General features: G+C 47.6%; 1 pseudogene; it reads left to right on the top strand.

Moving 5' to 3' along the window:
- Positions 1 to 7,179, top strand: part of LOC124027654 — a 48,111-nt pseudogene extending 40,932 nt beyond the window's left edge.
- Positions 7,180 to 7,500: the final 321 nt, after the last annotated feature.

Raw genomic sequence — 7,500 nt, 5'->3', positions numbered from 1 at the left:
CACCAGGTCACTACACACTAACACCAGGTCACTACACACACCAGGTAACACCAGGTCACTACACACACTAACACCAGGTCACTACACACTAACACCAGGTCACTACACACTAACACCAGGTCACTACACACACTAACACCAGGTCACTACACACACTAACACCAGGTCACTACACACACTAACACCAGGTCACTACACACACTAACACCAGGTCACTACACACTAACACCAGGTCACTACACACTAACACCAGGTCACTACACACTAACACCAGGTCACTACACACTAACACCAGGTCACTACACACTAACACCAGGTCACTACACACAACACCAGGTCACTACACACTAACACCAGGTCACTACACACTAACACCAGGTCACTACACAACTAACCCAGGTCACTACACACTAACACCAGGTCACTACACACTAACACCAGGTCACTACACACTAACACCAGGTCACTCACTACACTAACACCAGGTCACTACACACTAACACCAGGTCACTACACACTCAACACCAGGTCACTACACACTAACACCAGGTCACTACACACTAACACCAGGTCACTACACACTAACACCAGGTCACTACACACTAACACCAGGTCACTACACACACTAACACCAGGTCACTACACACTAACACCAGGTCACTACACACTAACACCAGGTCACTACACACTAACACCAGGTCACTACACACTAACACCAGGTCACTACACACTAACACCAGGTCACTACACACACTAACACCAGGTCACTACACACTAACACCAGGTCACTACACACTAACACCAGGTCACTACACACACTAACACTAACACCAGGTCACTACACACACTAACACAGGTCACTCTGCACTAACACCAGGTCACACACTAACACCAGGTCACTACACACTAACACCAGGTCACTACACACTAACACCAGGTCACTACACACACTAACATCAGGTCACTACACACACTAACACCAGGTCACTACACACTAACACCAGGTCACTACACACTAACACCAGGTCACTACACACTAACATCAGGTCACTACACACACTAACACCAGGTCACTACACACTAACACCAGGTCACTACACACACTAACACCAGGTCACTACACACTAACACCAGGTCACTACACACTAACACCAGGTCACTACACACACTAACACCAGGTCACTACACACTAACACCAGGTCACTACACACTAACACCAGGTCACTACGCACTAAACACCAGGTCACTACACACTAACACCAGGTCACTACACACTAACAGGTCTAACACCAGGTCACTACACACACTAACACCAGGTCACTACACACTAACACCAGGTCACTACACACTAACACCAGGTCACTACACACTAACACCAGGTCACTACACTAACACCAGGTCACTACGCACTAACACCAGGTCACTACGCACTAACACCAGGTCACTACACACTAACACCAGGTCACTACAATACACACTACACCAGGTCACTACACACACTAACACCAGGTCACTACACACTAACACCAGGTCACTACACACTAACACCAGGTCACTACACACTAACACCAGGTCACTACACACACTAACACCAGGTCACTACACACTAACATCAGGTCACTACACACTAACACAGGTCACTACACACTAACACCAGGTCACTACACACACTAACACCAGGTCACTACACACCTAACACCAGGTCACTACACACTAACATCAGGTCACTACACACTAACACCAGGTCACTACACACTAACATCAGGTCACTACACACTAACACCAGGTCACTACACACACTAACACCAGGTCACTACACACTAACACCAGGTCACTACACACTAACACCAGGTCACTACACACTAACACCAGGTCACTACACACTAACACCAGGTCACTACGCACTAACACCAGGTCACTACGCACTAACACCAGGTCACTACACACTAACACCAGGTCACTACACACTAACACCAGGTCACTACACACTAACACCAGGTCACTACACACACCAGGTCACTACACACTAACACCAGGTCACTACTCACTAACACCAGGTCACTACGCACTAACACCAGGTCACTAAGCACTAACACCAGGTCACTACGCACTAACACCAGGTCACTACGCACTAACACCAGGTCACTACACACACTAACATCAGGTCACTACACACACTAACACCAGGTCACTACACACTAACACCAGGTCACTACACACTAACACCAGGTCACTACACACTAACACCAGGTCACTACGCACACTAACACCAGGTCACTACACACTAACATCAGGTCACTCAACACCACACTACTAACACCAGGTCACTACACACTAACACCAGGTCACTACACACCCAACACCAGGTCACTACACACACTAACACCAGGTCACTACACACACTAACACCAGGTCACTACACACACTAACACCAGGTCACTACACACTAACATCAGGTCACTACACACACTAACACCAGGTCACTACACACACTAACACACAGGTCACTACACACTAACACCAGGTCAACACACTAACAGGTCACTACACACACTAACACCAGGTCACTACACACTAACACCAGGTCACTACACACTAACACCAGGTCACTACACACTAACACCAGGTCACTACGCACACACCAGGTCAACACCAGGTCACTACACACACTAACACCAGGTCACTACACACACTAACACCAGGTCACTACACACAACACCAGGTCACTACACACACTAACACCAGGTCACTACACACACTAACACCAAGGTCACTACACACACTAACACCAGGTCACTACACTAACACCAGGTCACTACACACACTAACACCAGGTCACTACACACACTAACACCAGGTCACTACACACACTAACACCAGGTCACTACACCAGGTCACTACAACACCAGGTCACTACACACTAACACCAGGTCACTACACACTAACACCAGGTCACTACACACTAACACCAGGTCACTACACACTAACACCAGGTCACTACACACTAACACCAGGTCACTACACACTAACACCAGGTCACTACACACTAACACCAGGTCACTACACACTAACACCAGGTCACTACACACTAACACCAGGTCACACACAGGTCACTGCACTAACACCAGGTCACTACGCACTAACACCAGGTCACTACACACTAACACCAGGTCACTACACACTAACACAGGTCACTACACACACTAACATCAGGTCACTACAGGTCACTAACACACTAACAGGTCACTACACACTAACACAGGTCACTACACACTAACACCAGGTCACTACACACTAACACCAGGTCACTACACACTAACATCAGGTCACTACACACTAACACCAGGTCACTACACACTAACACCAGGTCACTACACACTAACACCAGGTCACTACACACACTAACACCAGGTCACTACACACTAACACCAGGTCACTACACACTAACACCAGGTCACTACACACTAACACCAGGTCACTACACACTAACACCAGGTCACTACAGGTCACTACACACACTAACATCAGGTCACTACACACACTAACACCAGGTCACTACACACACTAACACCAGGTCACTACACACTAACACCAGGTCACTACACACTAACACCAGGTCACTACACACTAACACCAGGTCACTACACACTAACATCAGGTCACTACACACACTAACACCAGGTCACTACACACTAACACCAGGTCACTACACACTAACACCAGGTCACTACACACACTAACACCAGGTCACTACACTAACACCAGGTCACTACACTAACACCAGGTCACTACACACTAACACCAGGTCACTACACACACTAACACAGGTCACTACACACACTAACACCAGGTCACTACACACTAACACCAGGTCACTACACACTAACACCAGGTCACTACACACTAACACCAGGTCACTACACACTAACACCAGGTCACTACACACTAACACCAGGTCACTACACACTAACACCAGGTCACTACACACCTTTTGGACTAACACCAGGTCACTACACACCAACACCAGGTCACTACACACTAACACCAGGTCACTACACACTAACACCAGGTCACTACACACACTAACACCAGGTCACTACACACACTAACACCAGGTCACTACACACTAACACCAGGTCACTACACACTAACACCAGGTCACTACACTAACACCAGGTCACTACACACTAACACAGGTCACTACACACACTAACACCAGGTCACTACACACACTAACACCAGGTCACTACACACACTAACACAGGTCACTACACACATAACACTAACACCAGGTCACTACACACTAACACCAGGTCACTACACACACTAACACCAGGTCACTACACACTAACACCAGGTCACTACACACACTAACACCAGGTCACTACACACACTAACACCAGGTCACTACACACTAACACCAGGTCACTACACACTAACACCAGGTCACTACACACACTAACACCAGGTCACTACACACTAACACCAGGTCACTACACACACTAACACCAGGTCACTACACACACTAACACCAGGTCACTACACACACTAACACCAGGTCACTACACACTAACACCAGGTCACTACACACTAACACCAGGTCACTACACACACTAACACCAGGTCACTACACACGCTAACACCAGGTCACTACACACTAACACCAGGTCACTACACACACTAACACCAGGTCACTACACACACTAACACCAGGTCACTACACACACTAACACCAGGTCACTACACTAACACCAGGTCACTACGCACACTAACACCAGGTCACTACGCACTAACACCAGGTCACTACGCACTAACATCAGGTCACTACACACACTAACACCAGGTCACTACACACACTAACACCAGGTCACTACGCACTAACACCAGGTCCTCACGCACCACCAGGTCACTACGCACTAACACCAGGTGCTTTCACGCACTAACACCAGGTCACTACGCACACTAACACCAGGTCACTACACACTAACACCAGGTCACTACACACACCTAACACCAGGTCACTACACACACTAACACCAGGTCACTACACACTAACACCAAGTCACTACACTAACACCAGGTCACTACACACACTAACACCAGGTCACTACACACACTAACACCAGGTCACTACACACACTAACACCAGGTCACTACACACTAACACCAGGTCACTACACACTAACACCAGGTCACTACACACTAACACCAGGTCACTACACACTAACACCAGGTCGCTACACACACTAACACCAGGTCACTACACACTAACACCAGGTCGCTACACACACTAACACCAGGTCACTACACACTAACACCAGGTCACTACACACTAACACCAGGTCACTACACACTAACACCAGGTCACTACACACTAACACCAGGTCACTACGCACTAACACCAGGTCACTACGCACTAACACCAGGTCACTACACACTAACACCAGGTCACTACACACTAACACCAGGTCACTACAGGTCACTACACACACTAACATCAGGTCACTACACACACTAACACCAGGTCACTACACACTAACACCAGGTCACTACACACTAACACCAGGTCACTACACACTAACATCAGGTCACTACACACTAACACCAGGTCACTACACACTAACACCAGGTCACTACACACTAACACCAGGTCACTACACACACTAACACCAGGTCACTACACACTAACACCAGGTCACTACACACACTAACACCAGGTCACTACACACTAACACCAGGTCACTACACACTAACACCAGGTCACTACACACTAACACCAGGTCACTACACACTAACACCAGGTCACTACACCTAACACCAGGTCACTACACACTAACACCAGGTCACTACACACACTAACACAGGTCACTACACACACTAACACCAGGTCACTACACACTAACACCAGGTCACTACACACACTAACACCAGGTCACTACACACACTAACACCAGGTCACTACACACTAACACCAGGTCACTACACACTAACACCAGGTCACTACACACTAACACCAGGTCACTACACACTAACACCAGGTCACTACACACTCACCAGGTCACTACACACTAACACCAGGTCACTACACACTAACACCAGGTCACTACACACTAACACCAGGTCACTACACACTAACACCAGGTCACTACACACTAACACCAGGTCACTACACACTAACACCAGGTCACTACACACTAACACCAGGTCACTACACACTAACACCAGGTCACTACACACTAACACCAGGTCACTACACACTAACACCAGGTCACTACACACTAACACCAGGTCACTACACACTAACACCAGGTCACTACACACTAACACCAGGTCGCCATTGTTTCCTGGACCGACAGAAGGCTCCTCAAGCCTTGTAAAATCATTCAATTTAGCTTCCTCATTAAGATCAAGATGCTCAATTTTAATGTATTTATCCTTTATTTAACTAGGCAAGTCAGTTAATTAAGAACAAATTCTTATTTTCAATGCCTAGGAACAGTGGGTTAACTGCCTTGTTCAGGGGCAGAACGACAGATTTTTACCTTGTCAGCTCGGGGATTTGATCTAGAAACCTTTGCGGTTACTGGTCCAACGCGCTAACCACTAGGCTACGCCGCCCAGTATCAACAACACAGTGAGCTACTGCTCTGATGCTGTTCTTTGTCTCCATAGCGACGACGCAGCCATGCCTCTCCGGGCCAACGAACTCACTGGAACCAGGCTGAAGGTACGTGGAATGCTTCTCATTGGTCCTTCTGCTAATGTAACGGATGTGAAACGAAGCTAGCTTAGTTAGCGGTGCGCGCTAAATAGCGTTTCAATCGGTTACGTCACTTGCTCTGAGACCTTGAAGTAGTGGTTCCCTTGCTCTGCAAGGGACGCGCTTTTGTGGAGCGATGGGTACGATGTTTCGTGGGTGACTGTTGTTGATGTGTGCAGAAGGTCCCTGAGGGGACGGTCTAAAGTTATACTGTTACACTAACAGTTACTAGCTGGCTGTCAACCGATCCCCTTTCACATTGCCTCGTCTGACCTCTAACCCCTGACCCCAGGGTTAACCGAGGACCCCCAGTGGGCCTGTCCTCCCCGCCTCCCCTCTCCCCTCTGGACTCCCCCTTAGTATCAGCCAGCCTGGACACCACCAGGAGAACTCACTGGGGCGTCCAGGGACTTCCTCACGTAAGATATTACAATAACATGTCATTTTAACAGACGTTCTTATCCAGAGACTCAGTTACAATAACATGTCATTTTAACAGACGTTCTTATCCAGAGACTCAGTTACATTAACATGTTAGTCATTTAACACACGTTCTTATCAGAGACTCAGTTACATGTTAGTCATTTAAATAGGAGCGTTCTTATCCAGAGACTCAGTTACAATAACATGTCATTTAACAGACGTTCTTATCCAGAGACTCAGTTACATTAACATGTTAGTCATTTAACAGACGTTCCAGAGAGACTTACATGTTAGTCATTTAACAGACGATCCAGAGA

The sequence above is a fragment of the Oncorhynchus gorbuscha genome, unplaced genomic scaffold (genome assembly GCF_021184085.1).
Source record: "Oncorhynchus gorbuscha isolate QuinsamMale2020 ecotype Even-year unplaced genomic scaffold, OgorEven_v1.0 Un_scaffold_3432, whole genome shotgun sequence".
Lineage (NCBI taxonomy): Eukaryota > Metazoa > Chordata > Actinopteri > Salmoniformes > Salmonidae > Oncorhynchus > Oncorhynchus gorbuscha.
This window is presented reverse-complemented; position numbering and strand designations above follow the sequence as displayed.